General features: G+C 37.5%; 1 protein-coding gene and 1 long non-coding RNA gene across 2 annotated transcripts in view; both read left to right on the plus strand.

Moving 5' to 3' along the window:
* LOC119189507 overlaps positions 1-14,309 on the plus strand; it is a 68,297-nt gene extending 53,988 nt beyond the window's left edge. The window contains exon 4 of the long non-coding RNA XR_005112449.1: positions 14,036-14,309. This is a non-coding gene — a long non-coding RNA (uncharacterized LOC119189507). The remainder of the gene's footprint in view (positions 1-14,035) is intronic.
* Positions 1-19,264, plus strand: part of LOC115441220 (calsyntenin-1) — a 192,835-nt gene that overhangs the window by 148,254 nt on the left and 25,317 nt on the right. The gene's annotated exons all lie outside the window — the stretch shown is intronic.

Raw genomic sequence — 19,264 nt, forward strand, 5'->3', positions numbered from 1 at the left:
TTTACTTTGTAAATACATAAATAAACTGGTCTAAACAAAGTAAATAACTATGTGTATATGTTTTTGTATTTTATACTGTACCAACTTTATACCTTCGTACTAATTCTGAAAAGAGCAGTACTAGAGTTTTTTGTCCGTTCTGATAGAAACTGCCTTCCGAAGTGATGATAAAGTAAAAAGTTACTGAATCTAAATAATGTTTAAGAATAATGGATTCGAAATAAATTATTTAATTTCGTAACATTAGACGAAGGATTTGCGCATCTCATCATATGGTTGTATTAAAACTTGAATGAAAGAATAATACCAAATAATTTAATATTATATTTTGTCTAAATCCCCGACTGTATCAAAACAAAGCGATATAGTTGGATAAAGAGTTTCGTGATATCATCTCATATTAGTTCTATGAACCTAGGTTTAATAAAGATAATGCAATGTTATACGTAACTACTTTATTGGGTTTCATATCTAAAATATTGAAACAGTTTTGTGTTAGCTAATTGTTTTCGCGTTTCGGGATTATTACGGAATCCTAATTCAATGTAAATTTAGCACATTAATAGATAGATCAGAACATTCTGGCCAAATGCAATTAACGTATCTAACTACTTAGGAACTAAGTGTAGGATCAAACTAGCCGCTCGCACGAACATAAGGGCTAAGGTGACGGAAATAAGTAAAGTTTGACTACCCACAGGGAAATGCTCTCGCTAACAGGGTGTCTAGCAAACTAATGATAGATACACTATTGTGTACATTGCTGTCGTGTGTATTCCGTTTCAAAACGTGATAGTGGGCGAGCCTATCACCATATCAGGGAGAAATTCCAGACTTCGAGCTAATATTGAAATCAAAAACACAGTATCACAGTCAGACCCGGGGTTAGATCCCGAGATCTCACCGCGGCAACCGTACACAACCGCGAGAGCCTAATAACACTATTATATTTAAATTAAACTATTATCGGATTTTATCGCGATTTTAATATTTTACTTTTCTCCCGACGTTTCAAAGACTTTGCAGCCTTCGTGGTCACGGAGGGGACTGAAATCCGAAAAATAGTTTAATTTTAATGTCTAACATTTGCGTAAACATAAGAAATCATTAACACTATTCTCTCTATTACATTCTCTACAGTAATTCAAAACATACATTGATATAGTTAGCAGCAAATAAAGTCAGTTCTTGCACAGGTTAGGTCTTATATCTGTTTGTTCTAAGAGCCGGCGTCTCGAACACAAACAGTAACTGGTGGCAAGTGGACCGCGGGCGGTATCGAGCGCGCCATCTGGGTCACCGCGCGCCGCCTAACAATCGAGCAAATAACGTTTGTGTATAAATGTGGAGCTCAAACTTTATATATTCATATTTATTTTAAAGTTTTTATACAATGATTTAATGATCGAGGTATTCTCTACCAGACTCGCATTTTTATCTCGGCAGTCGCACAGCGGCGATAGCCTGGTTGGTTGTGGAACGGACTGCCGAGACGAATGTCTGCAGGTTCAAAACCCATGGGAACGCACCTGACTTTTCTAAAACCATGTGTGTATTCTTTGTGAATTATCGCTTGCTTTAACGGTGAAGGAAAACAACGTGAGGAAACCTACGCATATCTGAGAAGTTCTCTATAGGAACTCGAAGGTGTGTCAAGTCTACCAACCCGCACTAGGCCAGCGTGGTGGACTAAGGCCTAATCCCTCTCAGTAGTAGAGGAAGCCCGTGCCCAACGGTGGGACAGTATATAATACAGGGTCGATATTATACTCGCACGTCAGCTGCACCACAATACGAAGACGCCACGCAGGCATTATTGAAATTATGTTACAAAAATTAGTTACTGAAGACTTACTGCCATCTTGAATGTGGTATATGAAACAAGGCACATGTGAATGGCAATGTAGGTGGGACTCTCTTCGAAAGGGCGTCATTTATATAAATACTTTCCGTACGTTCGCGATCGCCTAATTAAAACTTGGCTAGAAATAGATTACTGTGTATCGCAATTTCTTACCGGCCATGGTAATTTTAAGGGTAAACTGTTCTCATTTAGGCTAGTTGATTCTCCTGCGTGCCCATGCTCTACACCTGGTTACGAGGTTGAACAATCTGCTCATCACGTACTTTGGGAGTGTGGTCTCTGGCATGAAGAGCGCAACATCATGTTAAACAGTATGCAAATAACATCTGGGGTTGTATACTACATGGACCTTGTTGAGACTAGACGGAATTTCCGTGCTTTCCGGCGTTTTTGTCATGCCTATTGTAATCAAATCTAACAGCTCATGTGATAGGACCCTTTCATTTAATTTTATCCGTGGTGCTTTATAACTAGCTTATCTAGTTGTAAACGTCCCTATCCTTGAGGTTAAATCGCCTCCTTACATCATGATTTTGTCACCCGCATTGCTCTGGAGGGAAGTGGACAATTAATATTTCCAACTCCTCCCTATTTTTTCTATTTGATTAATTTCGTTGCGGGATAATGACATATTAGTTTTCCCTGAGACTCGCCGAGCTTCACTGCTCGCTGTCACAAAATGCGTGCCACTGCTGATCCTGGCTTACAGGAGTTGTAGTGGTGGGTGTGAGGGCGGGAAAGGCCGATGTGGGCTGCTACGGCGGGTTTTACATCTTGCGTATGGTGCTCGCTATCCGAGCGGTCACAAGTATCTTACTACCATCATTTGATTATTATTGGTCTTAGGAAAACTTGTGAGGTAGGCTAGTCTTTCGACTAATCACAGTCAAATACACATTATAGAGAGACTAAAGATATATCTAGAACATTTTAATATTTCCAGTTTAGAAACTCACTTTTAACATGACCCTTCATTGACATGCGTAGAGTTACGTAAATGTTGATCCAAACCCCACAGTTTGAAGTTCACGCGTGTTTGTTTGAAGGGGGCGTTGTTTTTGAGAACCGTTGACACTAGCAGTTGAATGTTACACTGTTTGCGGACTCTATCGTTTATGCCGACGGTTATTGAGTTTGGGCAACGTATTGTCAGAAACTGCGTATTGTCTGCGCTATCTATGAAATATTTAACTTTCGTGTTATTTAGTGAACGTAAATGTTTGTGGCAGCGAGCTTTGTGTAATATGTACGATATGTTTATTTTGCAAGCGAATTTCAAGCGTAAATAACGATGTATATATTCAAATTAATTACATAAACGGTTGATTCATTTGTTTAATATAATAATTATAAGCGCTGTAATAGATACACTCGATTTCTTGGAATAGAGATTTAAGTAATTTTATCGGTGTTAACAATCACTCGTAATTTGTCTAGATTACATTAATCTTTTTTGCAATATCCATAAAAGCCTAGAAACGGAAACAAGTTTGACACGCCGTGATCACACTAATTGGGTCTCTACCCACCTCTTATCCAACAGTCATAAACATGTAAAATATGTCTACATAATGAGCGATCTTTTACGACCCTCCTCTGGAGCCGACACTCCGCGACCCTCGACACCCTCGCGACAAGACCGTGCAATCATCCCGCGACATGTGTATCGACATCAAAGCATCGGCTGTCATTGTCCCGGGGAGAGAGGGGTCGAGGTCAAGGTCATTCTACCGTTCCCTTGTCATAGCGTGTTAATGTTTGTTTAGTATGGTAATTTATACTGCGTGCGTATTTGGCATATTTGAGATTTTCTGTATTTGATTTTTTGCTTTCGATGATGAAGCGTAGGTCTTAAGTCATTGGTAAGGAACATTGCCGCATTGCCTGGATGTCAAAGTAATGATAAAATTGTTTTTTACTCGGTTTTGTGTGAGGCAGTGGTAGCGCCCGGTCGACCTGCTCGTTTCTGCTTTATTAACTGAATGCGGCTATGAAATACGCTCGAGCTTTAAACAAATAGAATGCAACATGGCTTTGCAAATTAGTTTGTCATAGTGTGAGTTTCTTCACAATACCTCTAGTTTTTTATTTGATTGGATCGTCAGTCGGTAATACATTGAAAACAAAAGGAAACAAACACTACAATAGATACATAATTTAATGTATCATGTGTCTTTCTGGTCGTACATTTTGCTAACACTTGATTGTATTTTTGTTTGTATGTATAATAATGTTTTTTATTTACTTTTTATAGTAAGAAAATTGTTTTTCCTTACGTGTGTTGCTCGTGGATCAGTGGATCAAACAGTAATACGCACGAGGCTTTACCGTCTTGATAGGGTGCTGATATTAATTTTATTAAGTAATCAGCTTTTGTACCCTTGTACGCGTTATATTATCGTTAACGTAATGGTTTCGTTTAAGTAAATGTTTGTACTCTCTCTCTCTTCAGTCGGCCCCTCATTACTGAGGATTGTGATCCCGTCCAAAGTCATTTAGTAATCTTCTCCACGAAGCGCGATCTTCGGCTTGGTGCACCGCTACGCTCAATGGCATATTTAGGGAGTTGGCGACCTGGTCCGACCAGCGCTTCGGATTACGCCCTCTTGGTCGCTTGTCTTCGAGGTTGCCGGTAAGCACCAACTTCTTCAAGTTGTCTGGTTTTGGTTGCGCTATATGTCCAAAATATTAAAAAATACGACTCAGACAGACGGAGGATAGCCTCTGTTGACGTTCCAGCTTGAGTTCTGTGAAATGTTTGTACAGAAATTGTTACAGATCGACGTGAGCGTATTTGGAACTAAAATACGTCACAGTGAACTTTGCGCGCGTAAATTATGTTACGTATGACATCGTCTAAGGCACAGGTTTTACTTAACTTCAGTATGTGATTATCGTGTAGGCTGCCTTTGAAACTATATTTTTTTATCTGCCCATAATCCATATCCTCTCTACGCTCATAATGCCTCTATTTTTATCTGTATTTGAATCAAGTCAACCTCCATACTTATATATCTATTTCCTAGATAAACACAAAGTTTCAGGTGTAAAACAAAGATAAAGGAGACCCCCTCCCGACCACCTTAACCACTAAAGCTATTAGCGGCGGCGGCACGCGCCAGCCCGTGTGTTAGTTAGACAATGCACACGGCAACTATTAAACTCAAGTCGTTAGTGCTCTTGGGGTTGGCAATATACGTAGTGTAGGTACAAAGGTATTTTTAATCAGTGATTAAATTTGAAAATAATATAAGGAAGTCTGCCTCCCCGTGACCACGAAGGATGCAGTTTCCGAAACGTCCGGACATTTTTTTTTATAAAAACCGCTATAATATACGTAAAATAGTTCTGATTCAATGTCTAACATTCGCGTGAACATTAGAAATCATTATGAGGAAGAATTCAAAGTACTATCACAAAAGTACACTGATACACACATCCAGATGTTTTTTAAAAATTTCAGCGACCAAGGTTCACTGTGAAAATTACGACAATACAGTAACTTATTAAGACATTTGTCAGTGTGTTGCCAGTATAGTAAACATGCAGCATCTAAGAATCACAAATGAAATGTTCAACAGTCGAGATTTAAACATTTTACTTACCGTTAGATGCATTTTGCATTCACAAAATGATATAACGTTAGCAAATATGCTGTCTCTTACCGCATATAGTATCAGATCGATTAAAATTTGGCAGAGAAATAAATTAAAATCTCAGAAAACGTATAAAACTTTCATTCCAGGAAAATGCACAGAATACCAACCATAAGTTACTGCGTCACGTTGCAGCTAAACCAATTTATTTTCCGGAATATTTTCTCCGTAACCATGGCAACACTCGGGCAGGTAAGGCTGAAATATGGCCTCAGTTTAGCAGAGCACGTGCTACAAATTCAGAAGCGGAATTACGACCATGGATGCGTGACACATGTCTTATTGATCTTGATTGGATGAAGCAAGAAGCTACTACTCACTTCTCATTAATATTGATACTTCAAACAAACTTTGAAAACCAATTTGGCCGTCTTTGCATCCCTAATCCTTTTAGTATTGTTGGTTGGCGATAAAGAACAGTAGATGTCAATTATCAACTGGTCTAAACTGCTTTACCAAAATTAAGCTATTAGTTGTCTGTGTAAGAATTTTAAAGGTATGTGAAGTATACCAATCCGCACTAAGCTAGCATGGTGGATTAAGGTCTATCCCTCTCAGTAGTAGAGGAGGCTCGAGCCAAGCAGTGGGGCAATATATAATGATATTATTCTGAACAAAATAACCTATAAATGCGTTTACACTAGCGTTAATATTTTAATATTTCTATGCATTCGTGACTTGCCGCAAGTCCTCATACATTGAATTGTAGAAGTTAGTCGTTATTGTTTACACATTAGAAATCTGTAGCCGAAATGAATTTTTGCAAGTAGTTTGCTAATTTGAACATCGCTTAAAACATTTAATTAATCCCATCAACTATACGTATCACATTTCCACAACTCAATTGAAAGGTATCACACGTGAACCCGTTAACAGCCAGCGCGGTCTCACCGGCCTATGCGTATGTCAATTACCTGCCGCACGCGTACAATCGGGGCCGATGCGACCGGCGCTAATGATGGCCCTCGCTAACTAACCCTTACGCGTTGTGAGGTCGCGTCGGGTTAGTTAGTGTTTATCGTCGAGTGCCACTTACTGGACGCTCAGGTGTGAGGGCAATTTGGAATCTGAATTGATTCCTCGTGTGCTGAAGCTCTGGCCGCTTGTATGTTTCTCGTTAAAGAAGTGGTATTGTATACCTTTCCGTTGTAAAAAGTGCCTAAATTATGTTGCGGTTTATCCGTCCCGTGATGTGATTAAAGGCGCCCATGTCCTCAATTCTCATATCAGATAATATTAATATTCGTGAATATGAGTGGATTTTGGTATAAAAAAAATCATAATTTTTTCCGACTTCAAAACTCAACGTTATGCTGTAAAGCATTAACCTCTTTTTGGAAAATTTAGTCAAAAAGGACAGCTAAGTCGTGAAGCACATTAGAATACATTTTAAACATCGAAATACTTCAATATTCAATATAAATCTGAAACATTGAAATATAAGTGGTCATTTCCCTCCGGAGCGTGTCGCAACCCGGAGCTTTCCCTCCGCAATTATCCGACGTGATAATCAAAGAGTGAATCGGAATTCCAATATTGTTCACTCGTCAACATAATTTTCATGCAAACTCGTGTGATTGTTTGTAGTTCGCGTAATGGACTGATATTACTGACACGGAATGAACAAAAAATTATAAATACGAAAGTCGCTTTGTGATGTGAAAATACGAGCTTTTCATTGGCAGTTAGATTTACACTACGTAAAATTGAGACAAAACCACGAAATATCGGCAAATTCAATAAAATAAGATTTGAACGTAATACCTATGCCACCTAAGGTGTCTACAAACTTAATTTTAAAATAGTTGGTGACAGCAAAATTGTAAATTCGCATTGAGTTTAAAACTCTACATATGTCCATAGTATCTCACCGACACGCCGTATGCCGATTCCTCACAAGCGCGCTTGAAGCTAACGATATTTTATTTGTTCAGAATGTAGTGGAAATTCTGGAAGTTTCCTACGGTATCCGTATATACCGATATGTCGCGCCGGCGGAGCGCGAGCCGGCGCGTCCGTAACATTGTTTGCCGGCACTGCCGTCCGATCGTAACGAGAGCTCCGCTTGGAAATCTATTGTGTATTACTGTTTCTTTGTAGTTCTACAAATTGATATGGTTTAAGTTAAAGTCAAACGACAGTAATAAAGTGAGCAATTTGTGCTAATGCTAATGTGCTCCCAAATACAAGTAGTTTGGTACTTACACAATGTTCAGTAGGTATCTTTTGTTTATACAAATTGGCTTCGGTATGAAATACTCTCTAACTGTCTGTACCTGCGGCGGCGTCGTGTGACGGGTCGGCCACTTCCCTACAATATGGTCGAGGAGGCCGATGGCTGGCACATGCGTCATAGTCGTGAACGGGTGCTGCTTGTGTGGACTGTTCTGCCCATTTCGCTTACATTTCTAATTTCTAATTGCTAGAGGTGCTGGGAGGAAATAATTATAAGGATAATAGAGAAATTTCATGCTTCCTGAGAGGGTTGTGCAGTCATATAAAAATTTAAATTAATTTATTCCTTATTTCACGAGCCTATAAATGAACTGCTCTAAACTTTTTTTTCTCTTCTCATGTATGTGTCACTCTTTATCATGTACTGTAGTCTTTACCTTAAACTGATTGAAAAGAGCAACACCAGAGTTTCTTGCCCGTTCTTCTCTGGTGAAAACTGCTTTCCGAACTGGTGGTAGAGTTAATATTGACGGAATTTAAATAATGTATAACATTTTACAGATTCAAATAAATCATTTCATTTCATTTCAAATGCAATTATAAAACAGGTAATTTGAGCGACATGGTCGTGAATTTACGATTAAGTTCCTAAATTACGATGAAAAACAAAACAGGTAATAAAACGGTAGTGTTTTATGAACTGTCATACCTTCTGTGGTCCGTACTATAGACATTGTCATATCACCTATCCAGACAACCTGTACATACGCGACATACATACCAAAACTTCAAATGTTTTTAATACCACATCGGTATAACCCTCGTTTTGCTTCGCCGTAGTCGGACGAAAATCCACAGTTATATAACAAGGGAGGTATACGTTTAATGCATAAATTGTTCACAAAGTTAACGAAAGTAGTTGCCGCGACCGTCAGCGCTCCTAACTTCTGTATTGTCATTACAAGTGTTTAATTAAATGTACATACAATTTATCCGGCGTTTACATTGTACTACGCTTCGCCTTTGTTACACCACGGTCTACGCAAATGCGGTTGTTTCGAATGCTAAAATGTTGGTGAGGAGCTTCTATTCAGAATCTACAAATGACTAGTAATTTATTATTGAAAATAAATGATCTACGGTTAATACTAAATTTCGCTAGGTTTCCGGGTTATTTATTTATTTCGTTTCCTTTTTGAAGTTTAACAAAGAAGAATAGACAAATCAGTAACAAAGAGTGTGAATGATACAGACTCTTATAAAAACGAATATAACGGATTAATTCTTGAATCCAATGAGTGATATTGACTGAGTATTGCATATTTGTCTATACATAATAATAATATTCCTGTTCTATATACTGTCACACTGCTGGGCACGGGCCTCCTCTACTTCTAAGAAGAATTAAGCCTTAGTCCACCACGTCAGCCTAGTGCGGATTGGTAGACTTCACACAACCTCAAAATTTCATAGATCTTCTCAAGTATGCAGGTTTCCTCACGATGTTTTCCTTCACTGTTCACTGTTGAAGCATACAGATTGATATTTAATATTGCCAGGTATTGTACTTTGTGTGATCACGTTAACAAGACTACATCCACCGCTAATATTAAGTCCATATCAACGTTGTTAATTAACTCGAGCCGTAAATTGTTCAAAAACCACAGTTAGTTGACAACTTTCATCCTGACCGCGATGACCACAACAATTACCGAGTCTGGTTGAGTTCGACTTAGTAACCGTGATTAAAGCCCTTTGATCATCGACACCTGTACTTTTCTGACTTTTAATTACATCTTCAGTAATTGATACCTTTGTTGGAGTTTTCGCTTTGAGGATCCTTGTTTGAGTTTAAAGTTTGGAAGTATTAAGTTCTGCTTTAGTGATACTCTTTGTTTTTTTTTGTGTCCTAGATACGATTTAGATCGTTGATTGTCTATGTTTGATTGTAAAGGTTTTAAAGATGTTGAAATTTTATACATACCTTCCTTTGTTCATTGGATGTAGTTAAAGTGTTGAATTTTTTTGGTTCAAAGTTAATTTCGGATGTTATCTATTTGGCTATTTTGTTAGATCAAGTTAGTGAAGTTTATTTCGAAGGGGGATATACAACTAATGATTCCAGAGATTCTTGCCTATCTTGATTCATGGTAGTTGCAGTAGCGCGTGTGAGGCAGCATAGTTACCTACAGCTGTGTTAGATTCAGTTTAAACGAAATCTTTTAGAGCACGTGTCGCACGGTAAATTGATTTTAAATATTGAGGTCGCCCCTCCTGGAGAGTGGGGCGAGAGGGGGACGCAGACGCAACACCAACCCCTTCGTTTAATGAGATGTGTTTTGGATTTCCTTTTATGAAACACGGTGAAATATATTAATATATGAGTTTGATGTTTTCATGCGTAGTAAAGAAAATGTATTAAGATTTAAAGTATATTAGTTTATTTCATGATAGTTGAAAAGGTTATGGGAACATACATTTTAAAATACGCTTAGTTTATGTATAAAATGCGGTGATACATGTTACTAAAGTTTTCACCAAAACAAGTCTTCAAAAGCACAGAAACACGTAAAGCTCGTGAAGAACATGTCTCTACGTAGCGCTAAAGCTCTATCACGTAGTCGACCTGCTTGAGCGGCTAGTAGTGACAGTCGTTACCTTATCGTCATCTGATAGATGCGCTAACTTTGAACATCAAACTTTAAGTGCAGAGCTGAGACGATTTGGTAAGTTTTGTTATTTTTATTTTACTGACTCCGAACTATTATTTCGTGAATGGTATGATATGCTAGTACTGGATAGAAAATGGTTTATTTATTTTCTTGTGCGCACATTGTTTTGTCTAATGCTTGTTGTGGCGTTTCGTTTGGGAGGACATTAGCCGGTGTAGTTACTGGGTATTGTGTGATGTATCTGCGGACGAAAGGGCGCTCGATGGTCGATCAGACAAGGGTTGAAGTGGAAATCGCAATAAAATAGAATCACGCACGATGGACCGATGATGTGCAAAAGGTGGCGGGTAGCGGATGGATGCGGGTTGCTCAAGACCGAGTTGTTTCATGCTCACTTGGGAATGCCTATGTTCATCAGTGGAAGGCGATAGGCTGTGGAATGTGAATTAAAATGTAATGATATAGTGACCAGCGCAGTGGAGTGATACGACGTGATTTGTAATACGAAATTCTACTGTTTTTTTACTGTTTATGGAAACTCATGAAACATTACTTCCGTATGTTTTTAAAACATTTTATTTTTCATCTCCTTGTTTTGTTTTTAATTGAATGTCGATGGAGTTGTGCGAATAAATGTTTTTGTATCTGTATTTAAAGGGATGTTGAACCATACATGATCTGACCAAGCGCATTCTAGTCCACCAACATTTATTTAAAAGTAATCACAGAGTGCAGTTAGCAAAGAGGGAATAAACAGTACAGCTAGCATAAAAATCAAGGATTACGATTACCATGCGAACGGTACTTTCCGTCGAATTAACATCGATCCGCACGCCTTCTGACAGTGTTCATGGCAATGGCGCGTGATTCTCGCCTTTATAGCCGTTGTAAATATTGTTTTGGTTTACATCATGTACGCTTTGAGATCGTTATTATCGATAAAGGCTCTTTAATACGTGCATGCGTGATTCAGGGTGGATAGAAAAATATCGCTATGTGGAGGTGAAAATTATCTTCGTGGTTGGCGGTTAGTCATTTTTTTACGCGGCTTTATAGAATCTGTTTTATATGGTGGGAAGCTATCTACTTTTACGATAATCGATACGTGGCTTAACTGTAGTTTCTGTAAGCTGGGGCATCAAAATTCTGACAACAGACGAGAGACAATTTCTTTCAGTGGTCGACATTATATTTAGACTACACTGTAGTTACCATCCGACCTGATGGAATTACTTTCCAACTTTATGAGATAAAAAATCTATGAAAGTAAAAATATTTTTCGGATTTTACCGCGGTTTTTATATTACTTCCGAATTTAAAAAAATATATTTAATAATTGTTAAATGTAGGCAGATATTGTTACTGACTTTTTGGTTGACGAACACGTTAGTCCGTCCCGTGACCGCGAAAGCTGCAAAATGTTCGAAACATTGGGAGAAAGTTATAATATAAAATCTGCAAATGTCTTACATGCGCGTAAACATAAGAATTCATTATAAAAAAATCTATATGGCTTATTTGTATGTATACAAATTTACTTCATATTTATTATTATAGTTATTTCTTGCTTATATTATTTTATTCGTTGGAAGTGGTTATATAAATGTTATTTATCTTATTATGGGTTGTTGATAAAGTGGTCCTTCGAGCAAGGTGTATTTTTAATGTTATAACAACAATTACGATGTCTGTAATGCAAATTAGATGTGTTTTGAAAACAATCTCGGCTACTCAAATCTTTGTACGCTTGTAAATATGTACGCAGTTAAAGAAACCTTTCAGAATTGCGTGGGAATCTCGAATCTTACGCTTAAGATATTGTGATCCAACGCTGAATAAAAATAGTTATTAAAAAATGAATTCAAACTTTCTAATGTACTTTTCAAAAACGTTAATAATGTTATTGGCCACGCTGTGTTTCGTACTAGTTCATAATACTGCTTGGTTTTCAAAATTATTACAATATAACACGCATCTACAATAAATATACTTATTTAAGTACGTCATATGGTATAAAATTCTACTGAAATAAGGAAACATAAACACTAATTGGCCGGATGAAATTTAGGCACTAAAAAGTGAACTGAAAAAAACAAAGCACCGGAATAAATTATGAAAAGCGAGCTAATTAGGCGTCTATGTTATTTTAACAAATCTTTAACAAAAATAAACGTTAAAATGGCTTCCGTTTTTAAAGAACCATCTAGACTCGTCCCACCGCCGCTGTTATTACTTAACTCTTTCACAAAAAGCCAGTCAAAGGACTGGGAGATTATTTCGCTAGAGGTACGAGCCAAAAACCGAGCCGACGCCCGGTTTCATGAAAGCTTTTTCCATGTCAAGTCTAATAGATGTTGCGAGCTCCGGGGAATATCATTTTCATAGTTGTTTTCAAGGCAAACCTTAATGTGCTTGCGAAGTTTGCGAAAGATTGCTCTTTTATCTGGAAACTTTGCACTTTAAGACTCAGAATGGTGGTATTAGGGCCCTTATGGTGATGTGTTTGAGATTACGGGACGATCTATTTTTAGACTCGAGTCGTGGTCCTTGAGTATCTGGTATTTAGGTTTTTAAGCGTGTGGCAAAAGTTGTATTCTGCAAGGCGTATTTTTTATTGACGTATAGATGTATTCATGAATTATGTAAACAATTGGCTAGTAATGTTGCAGAAGCTATTTAATATATCCTTAAAAATGTCTAAAGAGGGGAACTAATAAAGAATAATATTTGTGTTTACATGATGTGAAAGAAAACCAGCAATATTGTTTATTTTAGAAATTTATTGTCATAGCATGATGGATGATAATTGATATAATTATTGCTACCCGTGGTTTGTAAAAAATCGTAATATTTCGACATCAAACTTACTAAATTTCGAACCTACACCAACAACACGGTTGATAAACGTCCTGCGCTATCAAATTTGACTTCCTATTACCGAAAAGACCAAAACGAATAGATAAGACTTTCAGCGAAAACACTCAACTATAGGAATCATTAATGGCGCCCAAACGTGGTGTTGATGAAAAAAAACTACTTCCTTAAACAAAGTCACCATCCCTCCCAAACCCCTCCGAACACCGTTAAGAGTCAACGCAGAAGGCAACTGTGCGTGCTATTACATTAAATCGCGGAAAATGTAATCCGACATCAAAATGGCGGCGCCCGGGACGCGTAATGGCCGACTAATGTCCTACGTAATAGTGTTTATAATTTGTGTTGTCACTGTGTCGTAACAGTGCCGTCTCGACAACACACTCCAGTTTTTGTTGCCTTCATTATTTTAATTATAACGCGTACGCAAGTAATTGCCGACAGAAGTTGCTTGTATTTTTGTTCGCGACCTAAATTGTGAGAGCTGAGGTTTATGACTGACTGTTTGTGTTCATATTCACAATTTAAGGAAGTTGTGTCGGGAGGAACTCATATTTGTTGGCATGAGTAAGGCAGTTTATTAATTATTTCTGTTGGTACTTGCGTGTTTATGTTTTGAGTTGGCGTTAATTCTAATTTATTTTCTGGATTTTGTTTTACCGTAGTCTACCTATTTATTTTATTAATTACATTTGTTTATGTGCCTAATTTGTTACCATATTACCGCCGCTACCTCAATTTGTTTTATGAAATTGATGTCCTATATTACAATAAATATTATTTGTTTGTTTCAGGTAAAGTTGCAGACTACTCTGGTATTGCTGGACGTTATGTAACGTAATAACAAAAAACTGTTGCATGAATGTGCTATACATATATTAAACAACAGGACAAACTGCTGCCCAAAAAGATCTCTCTCATATATTTCTACGGCTTCGTATTATCTTTTCCATTTTCGTATGAATTAAATCCTCTCGGGCGGCCCATAAAAGTAATAAGGAAATGTTAAATAAACACAATGGTTATTTTTTAGATTTGTAAAAGCCTTGCCATGGCTATTTTACGTAAAGTTGTAAAACAGCACTCAAAATTAATTCGTAATTTTCTTTTTAACTTCAAAATCTAATTATTCTATTTCAAACTTGAAAACCAAGTGACATATAAACAATAAACGCTTTCACTCATCGTTTATAAAGCCAACATCCAATACAGTTGAGAAGTGCAAATAAATATAATTCCCGCCCCCGACACACTCCGCCGCTCCCCTATTCCACCGTCCATACGCTCTGTGACATTTCTCTTAATAGAATGTCTACCCTTTTTCCACTTGCGGCTTTGGTTCGGGACCTTTGTGTATATATGAAGGTTTGGCATACCGTCAACGTAATGAAAACCCTAGGTGTTTTTTTTTATATTGTATGTGATAATTCATCCGCTTAATGACATAAAACTAATTTAATTGTAGAGCAATTAGAGAAAAAATCCGAATATGCAGCTTGGGATAAGCCCCTTCAGAAACAAAATCTTATATCCGCCAAAGCATGAATTCGCAACTTTATACCTATTCATTAGGTTATTAAGGTGTCATTTATAACTGCAATTCAAAGGAGTTCCATGCCAACAGCACATACAGGGAGACCACACTGCAACGTACCACTTGGCAATAACTCAGGTCAGCGTGAAACTTGCAGCCGCAATTGGCAAAGTTATGAGTGGCGCCGTCGTCCGTTGTGTGCACGAAAAACTTTGTCGAAGTGCAATAGCGGGGGGGGGGGGGGGGGGATTGTAGGGTTGCCACCTATACTATTAATAACTATGTTATATTGATGTGCGCACTTGTTTCCTAGCCAGTAAATGAATATAATGTAGAAAATAGTTATATATTTTTATCAGCCTAGTAACTGATATTCTATCAGTAAATCTATTCCCAATATGGCACGGCTGGTGAATTTTAACAAATGTTGCGAAAATACATTCTGAGAAAAGTTCTACGAAGTGTTTATCAGATATTCGTAACATTTAATACTGTTAGGATAAAAATATTTTTGTGAAGGTATTTATGATACCTTTTGCTATAAAAATACTGAGCGTTTGACATACCGTGGTAGTCGGTAATTGGCAGTTGGCAGTTGGGAGCGAGCAGTTGTTCATTTACAGTCCTATCGATCGTTTGGTTTGTGTAATATCTATGAAAGCATATGTGTAATCAGTGATATTTCTTTTCATTTTAATAAAAATAGCTTCAGTTTCTAACTATACAATATTGTTTTATCTCTCCCAAATACTATTATATTTTCCTCATTTAACTTTTATGTTATATTTGACAACCCTAGCTGTCCCCTTTATGAGGGTTGGGGAGGTAGTCCATGTTGCGGCATAACTTCCTCACACGCCAGTTGGCGCTCGACAGATTTCTTCGTACAAAGGCCGGGTGTTGCGCGTGAAGTTGGACCGTGTTTTTGGATGTTAACATGAGAACATGCTGTATTTGGAAGTTGTTGTGGCGTATGACGTCACTCGGCGAATGCATTTCGTATGAAAAGTTTATGACACTTATGGTTTATGTAGTGAAAGATCGGTCGCGTGATAAATGTGTCTACAGAAAGTTGCAACACCTGAGCTGGATTGTGAAGTATGTGACAATGCATTTGTTAAAATAAAGCAGCGTTTTATACATTACACTTAGTTATAATATTATGATGATTTAAGTGTAACCCCAAGGCATAATGGAGAAATGTATAATTACGTATGCTTTTTCATATTTTACTCGGATTGTACTAAAATTATAAAGCATTGCAGGTTTGTTTATTTGGAGTTTACTGAACTTATCAAGTATTGCTTGCGGCTTTGCAAGCGTGAAAGAGTTCCCCAGGATAGAAAGTAACCTATGGCCTTCCCGGGACCTCAAACTATCTCCATACGAAATTCTCGAAATCCTTTGGATCGTTTTTGAGGTTATCCCTTCGGATAGACGGATAGATGCAGCGGGGGACTTTGGTTTATATCAAACAAATTAAACCCTCCATCTTTATATTATAGTATAGATAGGTGAAACAGTGTAGTCAATTTGCAGTGCCAAGATAAAAATATATTGTTCATTCTATTATCTTAAGCGTTACTTTGTCCAAAAGTCATAAAATGATGGCTTTTATATAGAAGTGTTTAGTACTTATAATTATATCTTTATCTGCACTGTTATTGTTACAATATATTTGATACTAACTCCAAACACAAAGTACGTTTCGGCGGAATGGACCTTCTTAAAGACAATGTTTCTTGTATTGTACACTGGTAGAGTTGGAACGACGGGGAAAATGTATCGATATCTTTTGGTTAGGTAATCTCGATGCCGAGTACTCGATAAGTATATAAAAATGAACATTCGAATATCTGATATTTATCAGACATTTTATACCCTAGGAAACAGTGCCCTGCCATATATATAAATTTTTGCCTTTTGTCTTTGTAGCTGATTTTGAGTACATGACGAATTATAATATTATTATGCATATTTGTCATTCAGTTGTGTATCTTTTTAGGTTATATTTACTATTCTAAATAAATTCACATTGACAAAATATATCGCTATTTGCTTTGTAAAAATTTAAGCGTAATCGTTTTTGCATTTTTAAATCCTACTAATATTATAAATGTGAAAGTTTGTGAGGATGGACGTATGTATGTATGTTTCTATTTCACGAAAAAACTACTGAACGGGTTTGGAAGAAACTTTACAGTAATATTGGTTAGACATCAGAATAACACGCAGGCTACAATTTATAATGATTTTGTATAATTTGTTCATAATATAACTATTTATATGAAGCAAGTCGGAAAAAAAAATATCCCGAAGAACTCCTTCACGCGAAGGAAGCCGCGAGCATCAGCTAGTTATTTGAAATTTAATTCTCGACAATATCGATACAAAACAAACTCATATCGATGCTTGTTGCTGTGCACCTCACTAGCGAATTGTAACTGGTTGTAAAAACAACTGGATTCAACTATAAAGTTTAGTGCGTCCATAAAAAGGTAACTGTGAGGACGAGGCCGGGTTTATACCTGTTACGTCACTACCACTTAGTGCTCCAAATGATCCAGGGCTCAGTGGCCGGATAAATTTACTGGAGACTATTTTAACAGAGATATTCTAGATCTTTGTTAGGCTTGTACTAGAGTCTAATAACTAAATAACAATGTGTAGTTTTGGGCATATGAATGCTTGTGTCAGAATATCTGCTGTATACAGGTATACAGTGTAATTGCAGAAAGGCACATATCACGCATTTATCCCCGAAGGGGTATGCAGAGGTGCAACCAGGGCACCCACTTTTCGCCAAGTGTGTTCCGTCCCATGATGTGATAGGGGGCGAGCCTATCGCCAAATCGGGCATAAATTCTAGACGCCGGGCTGACACTGAGCAGAAAAACACAAATATCGCTACCCAACCCGGGATTCGAACCCAGGATTACAGAGCGCTGCAGTACCGCGCATGCAGTACAACTACGCTACCAGTACAGCAGTATTCAGTGTAATCACTGGGCATTATGAGACTTAACATCTAATGCCTCTGGATGACAAACGCAGTGCTTTAATATCGAAGAACTGGTTGGTTTTGCTATTACGTGTGAGTACTACGAGACTATCCCTCCCTCACATCCGCCACTGTTACTCCTCTAACACAGCATCGGCAGTGGCACGCATTTTATGACACTGAGCTTGGAAGCGCGGCGAGTATCAGGGAACACTAATCTGTCTTTATCCCGAATCGAAATTAATCAAATAGGAGGATATGAAGGACTTGGATATATATTTTTTTTTCATTTTCTTCCATAACACAGCGGGAAACAAAAAATATTAATAACAATTAAAAGTTTTTATAACCATTGTTATAGATGTATTTACAACTGGAAAGGCCAGATGGAAAGCACCACGGATAAAATTGGAAGGGTTCTAGTATTAGCATTGAACTGTTAGATTTGGTTCTAATCTAAGGTCTCAGGTTCGAATCCCGGATCGGGCAATGATATTCGCTTTTAGCTATCAGTTTCAGCCCGGGATCGTAAATCTATATTCTATATGCCCATAGACTCGCCGATAATATGGAGTGAGTGCGCTATAGGTTGATAGACCTCTGCCTTCCCTTCAGTAATAAAGTCGTGATATGTGTGACATTATTTTCTGTACTATGATCAACCCCAGAGCATTTCCATGTCAGGAAAATCCACTTCGCATTTTGTTTCTTCAGTTCCCTGCATCGTACTTACTCGTAAGTAGAACAATTAAGTATTTATAAATAAAAATCATGTACCATTTGTAGTGTGCCGGGAGCGGCTCTCGGCGCGGCGCGGCTCTGGTAAATACATTAGCTTAGAAACGAATGGGCGACTGTTAGCCATTCCTCGCCCAGTAGCGGTAGGTAGAGGGATAAAAGATTTGGAATATTCTTCCTTCGTACGTTTTTCTTGTCTTTTTTATTACATTTATAATGTGTTAATATATTATTTCTTATAGCGAAACTGATGAATGTAATTGGAAGACAAAAAATATGAGTTTACAAGTGCGGACGGAGTTGTAAAAAAATGCCATTATGAATAAATACTGAATGTATTATTTAAAGTTGTAATTAATTTTTAATTACCACACCAATATTGTTGTAAATAATTTTTCTTACATTTTTTCATTCGTTCTTTGAATCGGAAAATAAGCTGGCGTCTTATAGACCAGTTTCTCAACTCCTTGATAAAGGAAACACATTTCGCTCTGCCCAAGAACTTAAGCGTGCAACTTGAATCACACTCTCGTAAATAGTTTGAACCCGTTCTCATCATGCTAATGCGTCGGTGGGGAGATCTAATATTTCAGTTTTTGTACCGAATTAACCATAGCAGTCTGCAAAAATATCTGCATATGACTTGATATACCATTTTAAAAGTAGAGCTATGAACCTCCCCTTTTTATTTGGTACGAAGTAAGCTTGAAAATCGACAAATATTATATGTTAATATGCAGTACTTGGCGT

Source organism: Manduca sexta, chromosome 3 (genome assembly GCF_014839805.1).
Source record: "Manduca sexta isolate Smith_Timp_Sample1 chromosome 3, JHU_Msex_v1.0, whole genome shotgun sequence".
Lineage (NCBI taxonomy): Eukaryota > Metazoa > Arthropoda > Insecta > Lepidoptera > Sphingidae > Manduca > Manduca sexta.